Source organism: Sturnus vulgaris, chromosome 5 (assembly GCF_052056855.1).
Source record: "Sturnus vulgaris isolate bStuVul1 chromosome 5, bStuVul1.hap1, whole genome shotgun sequence".
NCBI lineage: Eukaryota > Metazoa > Chordata > Aves > Passeriformes > Sturnidae > Sturnus > Sturnus vulgaris.
In genome coordinates, this window is record NC_142247.1 from 44098122 (window position 1) to 44110841 (window position 12720).

Consider the following 12720-nt stretch of genomic DNA (forward strand, 5'->3'; position numbering starts at 1 on the left):
CACTCCCTCGGAACTAACTCCTCAGGAGAGCCACCAGCAGGAGCCTGACAGCCCCTTTTATACCCCCCCTTGGGTCCAGGATTCGTGGGGTTTGGATCCCCGTGATAATTGGTCCGTTTTTGGGGCTTTTATTGGTCCTTATCACGGTTCATTCCTGTCCAACCATTCTCTCGGGGCGTCGAGTGACTGGACCGCTCCTTCTGCCAATCTTGTCTCGTGGTGCTGATGTCATTGCGCTGGCCTCACTCTCGAGATGTTACCACGCACCTCAGGAATAACCCCCACGCCATCCTGGACCCCTTTAAACTTTTAACAAACATTACTTTAACTTACTGTAACATTTCAACTAACTTGAAACACAATTAACTTCTTCAACACTTAACTTAGAAAATTAACAACCTTAACTTGTAACACACTAACTAAATTTTACCCATAACACTAGAATGAGCTTTTTTGTAGAATACTAGTAAGTGAAGCAGTAGCTGTGCAGATAAAGAATTTGAATGGTTTAAAAGAACAGTGCCAGCACAGAAATGAGGTATATCACATACTACAGTCACACTGATGGACTTGGCCCAGCTCTTTCTAGAAAGAAAGGCTCACGTTTTCTGATCTGTAAATCCCAGACAACAATTCACCATGAAGAAATACCATTGGAATAGTTGTAAAGCACTGCTTTGGAGATAACTGAAGTAATCATTTCTAACCTTACAGATCTTCAATGTTGCATTCATATACCCAGTTTTTTTTCAACTCTGCCTGTCCATCTATTACAAAAAAGAGACCAGCATGTGGTGCATCTGTTCTTGAGTGAGAAAACATGGCTACCTTCAGCTGGTCCCAGGAGCAAGGCATAGTAATTAGTTATTAACATTTACTGAAATATATAAAATATAAACTTTTCGGTTTACATTTGTTATAAAATCTGTTTCAATGTAAAAACAGCAAATAGGATTCTATATTATTTAGCCATGAGCCTGAGGCAGCACTTAAAAACTGATCTTAAATAATTTGACCTGATTTTCTGGCAGAAATCCTTAGTGTGAAAATGGCAGACAAGAATGTAATAGTGATTTGTGAATATTAATTTTATGTACATTGCAACTTATGTTTTTAATAAACTCTGCCTTTATTTGCGAAAGTTAAATTCTTTAAAATATTATGCACTACTCACTTATGCTTAGCCTTCAGTTAAGAGAAATTTACATTATGACATTTCTATAAAAATAGAATAGTTATGAATCTATTTGGCTGTTGTAAAGTGAGAAAACTTGCTTTCAGAAGAAATTATATTTTTTATAAGTATATATAATAAACCTTGTAAACAAATGCTTTCTTAATTCCTCCATAGTGTTATCTCATCTTACTCATACTTTATTGTATCTTTAGATCCCTGTCTTGGTTTGAAAGACAGGTATTTGCTAAGAAAAGGCAAGAGCCCCTTCCCTGAGGTGGAGAGTGCCACTCCCTCCCTTCCAATTATTATAATTTTGGAATCAGGGGCTTTCAGGCAAAAGATACGGGTGGTAGGAATAACAGTTCTTTACTAATATATCTGACAAGGCAAACAGCAGAAACAACAACAGCTATAAAAATTGACAACAAAACAGAGCAGTGTAGCTCAGTTCCAGTCCCTTTTGGCCAAGGCCCTCTCCCTGCGCTCAGTTCCCGGTGCTGTGGGCAGGGCAGGGCCCGCGCAGCTGAAGGGGCTGGGTGATGGCGGCAGCGGCCCAGGGCTGAGAGGGATGGAGGAGCCACTCCCCCCTCACGGTGTCGATCGTGGTGCTCGGCAGAGTGTCCGGAGGTAGTAGTAGGAAGTGGGAAGGCAGCAGAGCGATGTCTGACAGCAGGGAACGTGGCTCCCGGCGCTGGGATGGTGGGGAGGGTGGTAGGTAGCAGCACTGGCCGCCTTCCTCCGACTCCACAAGCGAGCGAGCGAGAGAGCAGGTAGCTGCCCCCACCTCTCCTTTCCGATGTTCCCCCTCTCCCCACACCCCTGCGAGAGAAACTGTTACCCTAGCTGTCTGAGCTAGGGTGTAGCCACAAATACTTAGCCTAACAATGGGAAAAATTCCACAGAAAGAAAAGGGAAAAATTCAACCCCCAACAATTCCTTTATGTTGTTCATCACCATGGCACTTCAGTGCTTTCATCTATCCTATTTTCTGTAAAATAAGTGCTTGTGTTTACCACAAAACAATTGATAGCACAGCTTCACTGGAAAAGAGATGATGATTTTTAAGGCATTATAGAAAAAGCTGTGGTAAAATAAAAGGACCCATTTTACAAAGCTCAGACTATAAGTGATTAGTAGTTTGAAGGATTTGTATAAATGTACATTTTTTAACAGTATATAAATGAATCAAAGGCTAACCTATACTGTGTAGTGCAAAACTTGTCCATCACAGAGCCCTTATATCACTGTCTGCAGGCCATCTTTCTCTTATACTTTCTGCACAGCAGCATGAATAGATCATTAAAGAGGTATGTTTCCTGCTTTCATCTGCCCTTGATTATGACTGAAATGGCCAATATTCCTAATGTTATTTGTATGGAAAGGATTGTGTTTCCCTGTAGAGTTACAAGGATTCAAATCCTGGTATAGCCACTGAATATGCATGCAAGAACCTTTAGCTGCCTTTTACATCATCCTTGTCAGGAAAATTAATCCACAAACACCAGAGTTTTATGTCCAAAAAGGAGACAGAGGAGTCCTTTTTGCTTTATTAGAATAAAGGGAGAGACCTTGGGACATTCCCCTGAGATCTCTCAAATTTTTGGAAGATGCAGCCTCCTTTTTATCCTATTTTCCTGGCCGCATTTCCCTCTCTCTTTCCCCATTGGCTGAGGTACTTGAGAGGTACAGACTTCCCGGAACGCCTGATACCTGAAATTCCCCTCTAATGTATAACCCTCCCTTTCAATTTTTAATTCTTATAGAATTCATAGTTTTCCCCCCATTGCTTCTTTCCTCTTTTGATATCCAATTTCATTTATCAGCAGCCCTATAGTTTGTTTGTAAAGGCAAATATCTTTTTCCATTCATCAATCAGTGGAATCCATCCCATTGTTTCTTTTATCTCTCAGTGCTAGCCTTATCTACAAGCAGATCCACAGCTCATTTGTAAAGACAAATTCAGCATTCCTCTCATCCTTGCCTGTCTTTTCCTCAGCTTCATTTCATTCAGTTGCCCCTTTTGACTCTGAGGTAACAAGAGCTGCCATTCAGACACTTTCCAACCAAGAGGCATCTCAGCTGTTGTCTGTAGAGTTGGCAGCCATGTACTGGAAAATTTCCATATGAGCTGAATTCTTTGTAACAATGGATTTACAGAAGTTAAACATGATTTCCTTAAAGCCTGTGTGAATTCCTCATGTTACAGTCCTTGCACAAACTCTGTCCTGGTGCTCTTTGGCAGCTAAGAACTGAGACAGGTGGAGATATCTTGATCTGAGAAAATACAAGCTTGTCAGTTATGCTTAACATAACTTTGGTCACTCTTGAAAACTAGTTCCACTCTATCAGATGAATGAATTTTTATAACCCGACTTTGGATCTCAGAGATTCTTGATTTTTAAGATTATTTGGGGGGAAAGTAGAGTCAGAAAAAAATCTTGATTGGAGCTTTCTAATTCAAATCTTCTGGGACTTGAGTGGGACATTTATGAGCAGTTTAGATTAAATCAAAGCAATCAAAGGGAATCTCTCAATTTTCTAATTCCAGGAGTTCACAAAGCTGATGTTTTAAAGTAGTTCCTGTGGTCCATCATACCAAAGGGAGTGGTAGCACTAATGTTATTAGTATTAGAATGTACTTCTAAAGCACCTTCAGAATGCATGCACTTACAGATAGAATAAATTTTCATGAGTTGTTGTGAGTAAACACAAGTTTCAATTATTTCTGGGGTGCTTTAATGAGGGTCTTTAAACCTTCTTCTATCATCCCACTTTCATCCAGAAAGAGGTCATGGAGTTAGACATTCTAAACAATTTCTTGTTCAGTTCTACCTTCTCTTTTTCTTTTCTCCTCCAGAATATTTATATTAGTTTTATAGCTAATGAATATGATGGGTGATCTGCAAGTCTATACAAACCTATAAAAACAGTGACAATTTTTAGAGCCATCTGATATAAACTGTGCTCCTGATTTTGTGACAGCCTTGGCTGAATAAGTGGAAGAAATTCAAGAAATCCAAAAATTACACAGAATAAGTAGAATCAGAGACAATTTAAAGAATGGCAACAAATACAAATTATAAGTTCATAAGAGTCAACAGTCTCAAAACTCACAGAATTCAAACTCCTAGGGATCTCTTTTTCCACTGGTCACAAAAACACTACTTGCGTCAACTTGTGTTGGGTTATGTTGAGGAATAACTCTTAGCAGAGAGCTGATTACAAGAACAATAAATAGTGAATAGCCATGCTTATGAGTTGGTAGCTGTCTTGGTTTGAAGGACAGGTATTTGCAAAGGAAAGGCAAGAACTCTTTTTTTTGAGATGCAGAGTGCAATCCCTTTCCTTCTAATTATTATAGTTTTAAATCAGAGGCTTTCAGGCAGAAGATATGGGGATAGGAATAACAGTTTTTTATTGATATCTAACAAGGCAAACAGTAGAAACAACAACAGCTATAAAAATTGACAACAAAACAGAACAGTATAGCTCAGTTCCAGTTCTTTTTGGCCACAGACTCCCTCTCTCCCTGCGCTCAGTTCCCGGTGCTGTGGGCAGGGCAGGGCCCGTGCAGCTGAAGGGGCTGGGTGATGGCGGCAGCGGCCCAGGGCTGAGAGGGATGGAGGAGCCACTCCCCCCTCACAGTGTCGGTCGTGGTGCTCGGCAGAGTGCCCGGAGGTAGTAGGATGAAGCAGGAAGGCAGCAGAGCAATGTTTGGTGACAGGGAACGTGGCTCCTGGCACTGGGATGGCAGGGACGATGCTAGATAGGATCCCCAGCCATCTTCCTTCCACTCCACCAGTGAGCGAGAGAATGAGAGCCAGAGAGCCCAGGCCCCTGTCCCACCTTTCTTTTTCTGGTCTTCCTCTATCCCCCACCCCCTTACGAGAGAAAATTATTGCTACTAAGGTGTAGCCACAAATACTTAGCATAACAATGGGAAAAATTCCACGGAAAGAAAAGGGAACACTTCCACCTCTAACATTATCCACCCCTGAATTTTTTCCATACTAATATGCTGTATCAAATTAAAACCGTTACATTATATACATACATGCAGTTACAGATATAGGCATAGTACCATAGGCATTTCACCTTAAAACAAGGTTTCCTTGGGGTATGTATTGAGTTTTTCTGTCTTTTTGCATCACCCACCAGGTGCAACCCGGTCTTTGAGCGCATGTAACTCTTCGGATGGGATTGTTTTTGGTGGAGGCAGGATTTACCCAAACAGTTTTTCCAAGCATACTTCTTATGTGCACTAATGGAACTTTATTTTTATCTGGTATTTTCAAGGGCTTAGATTGGGCAGGACCTGCTCGGTTAGTGGAACTTCGAGTGTTCACTATGTGGCCTTTGGTAGATTAATTTCCCTGTTTTTCAAAGTTCCCCCACCCAGTGCCTTCAAAGTAGTTTTAAGCAGGCTATTGTACTGTTTATCTTTCCCTGTAGCCGGTGCATGGTAGGGAATATGGTACACCCACTCAATGCTGTAGTTTTTAGCTCAGTTGTTTATAAGGCTGTTCTTGAAATGAGTTCCATTGTTTGACTCAATTCTCTCAGGGGTACTATGCCTTTAAAGAACTTGTGTGCAAAGCCCCAGATGGTGTTCTGAGCAGTGGCATGGGACATAGGGTAGGTTTTCGACTCTCCAGTGGTGACTTTCATTATGGTCAGTACATAGCGCTTGCCTTGGCGGGTTTCAGGCAGTGTGATGTAGTCAATTTGCCAGGTTTTCCTATACTTATATTTGGACTATCGCCCCCCATACCAGAGGGGCTTGACCCGCTTGGCTTACTTGATGGCGGCACACATTTCACAGTCATGGATAACTTGAGAAATACTGTCCATGGTTACATTCACTTTTCAGTTTTGTGCCCACTTACAGGTGGCATCTTTGCCCTGATGACCTGAGGCATCATGGGCCTATTGAGCCAGGAACAACTCTTTCTTGTGTTGCCAATCTAAATCTCTTTGACACCTCTATCTGTGATGCCTGATTTACTTGTTTATTGTGTCAGTGTTCCTCATTAGCCCGATTTTTGGGGCTAATTTTTGGGGACAGGGGCATCTACATGATGGACTTTTACAGGCAGCTTTTCCTGTTCGAGTGGCAATGTCTTTCTACTTACCAGCAGCCTAGATTGGTTTTCCCCTACGTTGCCAGTTAGCTTTTTTCCACCTTTCTAGCCAACCCCACAGAGCATTGGCTACCATCCATGAATCAGTGTAAAGGTAGAGCTTTGGCCGCTTTTCTCTTTCAGCAATGTCCAGGGCCAGCTGAACAGCTTTGAATTCAGCAAGCTGACTTGATTCACCTTTTTTTCGGTAGCTTGTGCAACTTGTCGTGTGGGGCTCCATACGGCTGCTTTCTATTTCTGGTTTATCTCTACGATGCGTCAAGAACTACCAGTGAAAAGAGTGTAGTGTGTTTTATTTGCTGGCAGTTGGTTATATGGTGGGGCTTTTTCAGCCCAGGTTACTTGTTTTTATTCTTCTTTGTTGGCAAGACCAAAAGTTTTCACTTTCTGGCTAGTTGGTAATTATCTCTAAAATCTCAGGGCGATTCGGTTTCCAGTATGGGCGTGTTGTGTGATGAGGGCAATTTACTTGCTCCATGTGGCATCAGTGGCATGGTGGGTTGAGGGAACCTTTTCTTTGAACATCTACTTCACCACTGGTAGTCAGGGTGCCAGGAGGAGTTGTGTTTTCATGCCAACCACCTCTGAGGCAGCTTGAACTTTTTCATAGGCGGCCAAGATCTCCTTTTTTGTTGGAGTGTAGTTGGCCTTGGACCCTCTGTAGCTTCGACTCTAAAATTCCAGTGGCCTTGCATTTTATCAGGCACCTTTTGCCAAAGGCTCCAGGACAGACCATGGTTTTCGGCTGCAGAGTAAAGCATGTTTCTTACTTTTGGTTTCAGTCTGACTGGGCCAAGGGCTACCATGCGAGCAATTTTCTGTTTGATTTGGGCAAGGGCTTGTTGCTGCTCAGGGTCTCAGTGGAAATAATTTTTCTTGCAGGTGACCAGGTAAAGAGGGCTCACAATCTGGCTGTACTTGGGAATGTGCATTCTCCAAAAGCCTATGGCACTTAGGAAAGCTTGTGTTTCCTTCTTGCTGGTTGGTGGAGACATTGCAAAAATCTTATTGATGACTTCATTGGGAATCTGTCGCCGTCTATCTTGCCACTTTACTCCCAGGAACTGGATCTCTCGGGCAGGCCCTTTGACTTTGCTTTTTCTAATGGCGAAGCCAGCTCCCAGTAGAATCTGAATGATCTTTTCTCCTTTTCGAAATACCTCCATTGCCATGTCCCCCCACACAATGATGTCGTTAATGTACTGCAGATGTTCTGGAGTTCCTTCTCCAGTGCAGCCTGGATTAGTCTATGACAGATGATGGGACTGTGTTTCTACCCCTGGTGCAGTCGGTTCCACGTGTACTGCACACCCCTCCAGGTGAAAGCAAACTGAGGCCTGCACTTTGCTGCCAGAGGAATGGAGAAAAATGCATTGGCAATGTTAATGGTGGCATACCACTTGGCTGCCTTGGACTCCAGCTCATACTGCAGTTCCAGCATGTCCAGCATGGCAGCACTCAGTGGTGGAGTCACTTCATTCAATGCATGATAATCCACTGTCAATCTCCATTCTCCATCAGACTTGCGCACAGGCCAGATGGGGCTGTTGAAGGGTGAGTGGGTGTTGCTGGCCACCCCTTGGCTCTCCAGCTCACGGATCATCTTGTGGATGGGGATCATGGCATCTCGATTTGTCTGGTACTGCCAGCGGTGCACTCTCAAGATAGCAATTGGCACTTGTTGCTCTTCCATCCTAAGGAGTCTTACTGCGGATGGGTTTTCTGATAGCCCAGGCAGGGTGTTCAACTGCTTAATGCCCTCTGCCGCCACAGCAGCTATTCCAGAAGCCCACCTGAGTCCTTTTGGGTCTTTGTAATAGTTGTTCCTGAGGAAGTCTATGCCTAGACTATATGGTGACTCTGGGCCAGTCACAATTGGATGTTTCTGCCACTCTTTCCCAGTCAGGCTCACCTCAGCCTCCAGCAAAGTCAATTCCTGAGATCCCCCCGTACCCTGGCAATTAAAACAGGTTCTTCCCCCACATGTCCCGATGGTATTAATGTACACTGTGAACCAGTATTAACCAATGCTTTGTGTTCTTGTGGCTCTGATGTGCCAGGCCATCAGATTTACATGGTCCAAAAGACTTGGTTTTCCCGTGCCTCTACCTGGCTAGAGGCAGGGCTCCTCTAGCCCTGGTTATTATTTCTCTCCTGGGCATGCATATTGGAGGTTTCTTCAAGGGGATCTGACAGATCATTCTCCTTTCTGTAATACTTTGCACCTTGGTCATGGGAGGTTGAGGCTACCTTCACTTTAGTGGAGCTTTTTCAGTTGGTGTTTCCTTTCCTGAGTTGACGCACCTGTGCTGCCAGGATAGAAGCTGGTTTCCCATCCCACCTTCTCATATCTTCCCCGTGGTCATGCAGAAAGAACCACAGGTCAGCTCGTGGGGTGTACCCTCTCTCCCTAGCTGGGGGGTGTTGGGTTCTAATTTTGGGGTCCATGACTCGCACTGGTGCTGCACTGATTTTCCTTACCTCTTCCCTTATCTCCTTCATCTCCTCCTTAAACTCCTCTCTGAGTTCCTTAACTACAGCAGAGACATGAGCCTGCACTGGGCCAGCCATCATACTCTCAAAATTTCTGAGCCTGTTGGCAACAGAACCCACTGTCACTTGGTTGGTATCAGCATTAATTATTGCAATAAACGTGGTATATTGAGATAGGCCCAGGTTTGCCAGATTTCACAACATCTGCCCTGTGCACCTGACCTTGTCAGGGTTATTATCATGCTGTCCATCCCTCCCAAAGAGCACCTCCAGTACTGCCACTTCTCTCAGCTGTTGAATCCCTTCCTCAAGGGTATTCCAACGCATTCTATGGTGGTACTCCTGCATTCTCTCTCTGTAGACAAACCTCTCTCTCACACTCATCAAAAGCCACTCCCAGAGGGAAAGGAGACCCGTCTCCCTTACAAATACCTGGTCCACACCTGAGTCCTGGGTCAAGGCTCCCAAATTCCTTGCCTCAGTACTATCCAGTTGCACACCTGTACCCATAAGGTCCCAGACCCGCAATAACCAGGTTGTAAAAGGCTCACGGCCCCGTCGTACAATGTCTTTTCGCAGGTTACGGAGAATCTCGTATGACAGGGACTCGGTAATGATCTCAACTTCTGGCTCCCCTGCTAGTTGTGAGGGGCCCCCTTCCTGACCCTTATTATCTAGGTGCCTTGTTTTCATCTTAGACTTCCTAGTTTCCACAGGAGCAACTGCTGCTGCTGAGTGCCCTTGCAGTTCAGCTGGAACCTGGACAGATGTAACATTGATGGGTTCCACTGCTGCACCATCAGAGTCTCCCTCTTTAAGGCAGGGGGAGGGTTTCTCACTAGCTGGGGAAAGGTACTCCTTCAGCATCTGGCTCATCTCACTTATCTCCTTTGCTAGAACCCCCACCCACTCTGAGTGGTTCCTTTCAGAGGTGGGCTCAGGGGCAGGGTCAGGCTCTAGGGTACTACCCCTAGTTTATTGGACAGGATCAGGCTTTGGGGCAGCATCAGTATTTCCTGGGGTAAGTATCAGGTTGTTATCTAAGTCAATTTCCCCTTATCTCTGAATGTTAGATAGAACAGGTTTAACAGGGATATCAGCAACACCAGCCACAGTATAATGTCATTAGCATTTAGAGCGGATTTGAACCCCTTGAAGACTGGTGGGGTGGACTTTAAAAACTGGGTGATGGGGTGGGAGAAAATTTCACCTGCTGTCACTTCTTCACAGTAAGAACCATTATTGAAGTAGCCCCAGAATCCATGTGGCCATCTTCCAGAGAAAATTAAAAATCCATGAATTCCTCAACTGATCAACCCACAAAATGAGCTGGATAATAGCCACAGTAACCTTGGTTATGAGAGTCATGTTTAAAAAAGGGCTTGCAAATGGGAGAGATATAGCAGTGACCACATGGAGGCCAATCCAGGCTAAGCTGGACAGCATGGTGTCACCTACCACAAACTTGGGTAACTCAAGAACTGTTATTCCTTTTTCTACCCCTCTCTCAATGCCTTCAGGCAATGCCGCACATTGGGTGCCAAAATCTGTCTTGGTTTGAAGGACAGGTATTTGCTAAGGAAAGGCGAGAACCCCTTTTCTGAGATGCAGAGTGCAATCCCTTTCCTTCTAATTATTATAGTTTTAAATCAGAGGCTTTGAGGCAGAAGATAACAGGAATAACAGTTTTTTATTGATATCTAACAAGGCAAACAGAAGAAACAATAACAGCTATAAAAATTGACAACAAAACAGAACAGTGTAGCTCAGTTCCAGTCCCCTTTGGCCACAGACTCCCTCTCTCCCTGCGCTCAGTTCCCGGTGCTGTGGGCAGGGCAGGGCCCGCGCAGCTGAAGGGGCTGGGTGATGGCGGCAGCGGCCCAGGGCTGAGAGGGATGGAGGAGCCACTCCCCCCTCACGGTGTCGGTCGTGGTGCTCAGCAGAGTGCCCGGAGGTAGTAGGATGAAGCAGGAAGGCAGCAGAGCAATGTTTGGTGACAGGGAGGTGTAGCCACAGATACTTAGCATAACAATGGGAAAAATTCCACGGAAAGAAAAGGGAGCAATTCCACCTCTAACAATAGCATAAAAATAATACTTTAAAAAACTTCTACAGTTTCTTCTGTGTATTAGCTCAAAGAGAAAGATCACCTTACTGAGCTTTAAGCATTTAAGACTTCCAGATTAAAACAGACATTTTATGCATTCCTGAAAAAACTTGGGCTGAAGGGAAACTTAACACCACATCCACATACTCTAATACATTCAGACAAATAATTCTTCCATAGTAGACATACATTTTCCCTTCTTGTGCAAACTCATAGGCTCACAAACCAATAAGAAGTTGTTTTCTGAATAGTTGTGCTCAGAGAGCTTTTACTTCTTTACATGCCTTCACTGTAACAAAAGAAATTATCCGCAAGAAAAGCTGTATAGGCCCCAAATCTTCTCTGCAGACAATACTCAGTATTTGGCGATTGTACAATGAGAGTACTGCTAGAAGAATATTTTAATGATACAGGAAAAGAGTCATGCTGGTGATCTATGCAAGGCAAATAATTCTGTTTTATCTGATATAGTTGTTTTTGTCGTGTTCTTTTTCTGTAGGACACTGCATTTACTCTGCTTTTTGATCATTGTACTGACATATGAAATTTATCAAAGACCATTATGCAGTTTACTATGACATATATGGTAGTTGTAAGGCTAAGTTTTCTTTAGATGATTTTGCACTAAATATCTCACTTACCCCATGTGCTCCTGTGTCTTTCCAATCCCAGTCGTTTAATTTTCAGGTTTGCTTTCCTTCTCTCAAATCAAATTTTAGGCACAAAAATAATATGCCATTAGAAGAGTCGTAGGCCAAGGAGACTGACTACATGTAAAGAAAACACAGAAAATGATGCTAGAATATAGAATATTCTAGAATTTGTGAATATAGAACTCACAGATTTTATACTTCTATGTGCTAGAAAAGCTACATTGGGAACCTCACTCAAAATATAAGATGTAAAGATTTTTTTTTAATTACAGCAGTATCTGTAAGGATGTCTAAAGGAATTTCTAGTGAAAACTGATTATTTTGAAGTGTGTGTGGTTATACTTGCATTTTTATAAAGCTGAAACTCTGGTGTTTCACATTAGTATGCATACAATCTCAGTATTTAGCTTTGCGTGACTTAAATTCTGCGTATAAAATACTGTGCTATCAATTGTATCAGTCAAGGCTCAAGTGTGGTGACCATCTTCAATTTTAATTATTCATTATTATAGAGATTTTTTTAAGAGAAATTTTAAAAGCTTCCTATTGTTTTCTTTTTTTTTAAGTTTCTCATTTTCATTATCTCAGAGTCTACAGCTCTTCAGAGTAAATTTCACCCTTATGCTTAGATAATAGGGAGGGCTCCACAGAAGACAAATATTTTGTTTTTCTTGCGCAGTATATCATCTTTATTATTTCATATTTCTGTAGACTATTCCTTTCAGCTGTGTCAGTTTTTTTCTTCTCCCTCATACTGATATATGATTATTGTTCCAAGTAATACCAGACAAGTGTGCTTATCTAGATTTTTTTTCTAAATACCCTTTTCCCACCATCTTAATGGCAAATAGATCCTAGTTTCAGATCCAAGTCACCACTTTCACTTGGTCTTCAATAGGACAAAACGGACTTGATTTAGCAGTATTTTTTAACATTTAAGGAGAGGGATGTAAAATATTTTTTCAAAAATGTTTGCATACATAACCATTATCACAATTTAGTATTGTCCTGCTATATCACTCCAAATGAAACAGTGACTCAAAGATTTTCAGGTCATCTGCAGAAGTACTGAAGATAGATTTATTGCTGAGTAATTGAAAAATTTATTTTTCAGTAACTGAAATTTTTCAGTATTTTATTTTTCAGTAA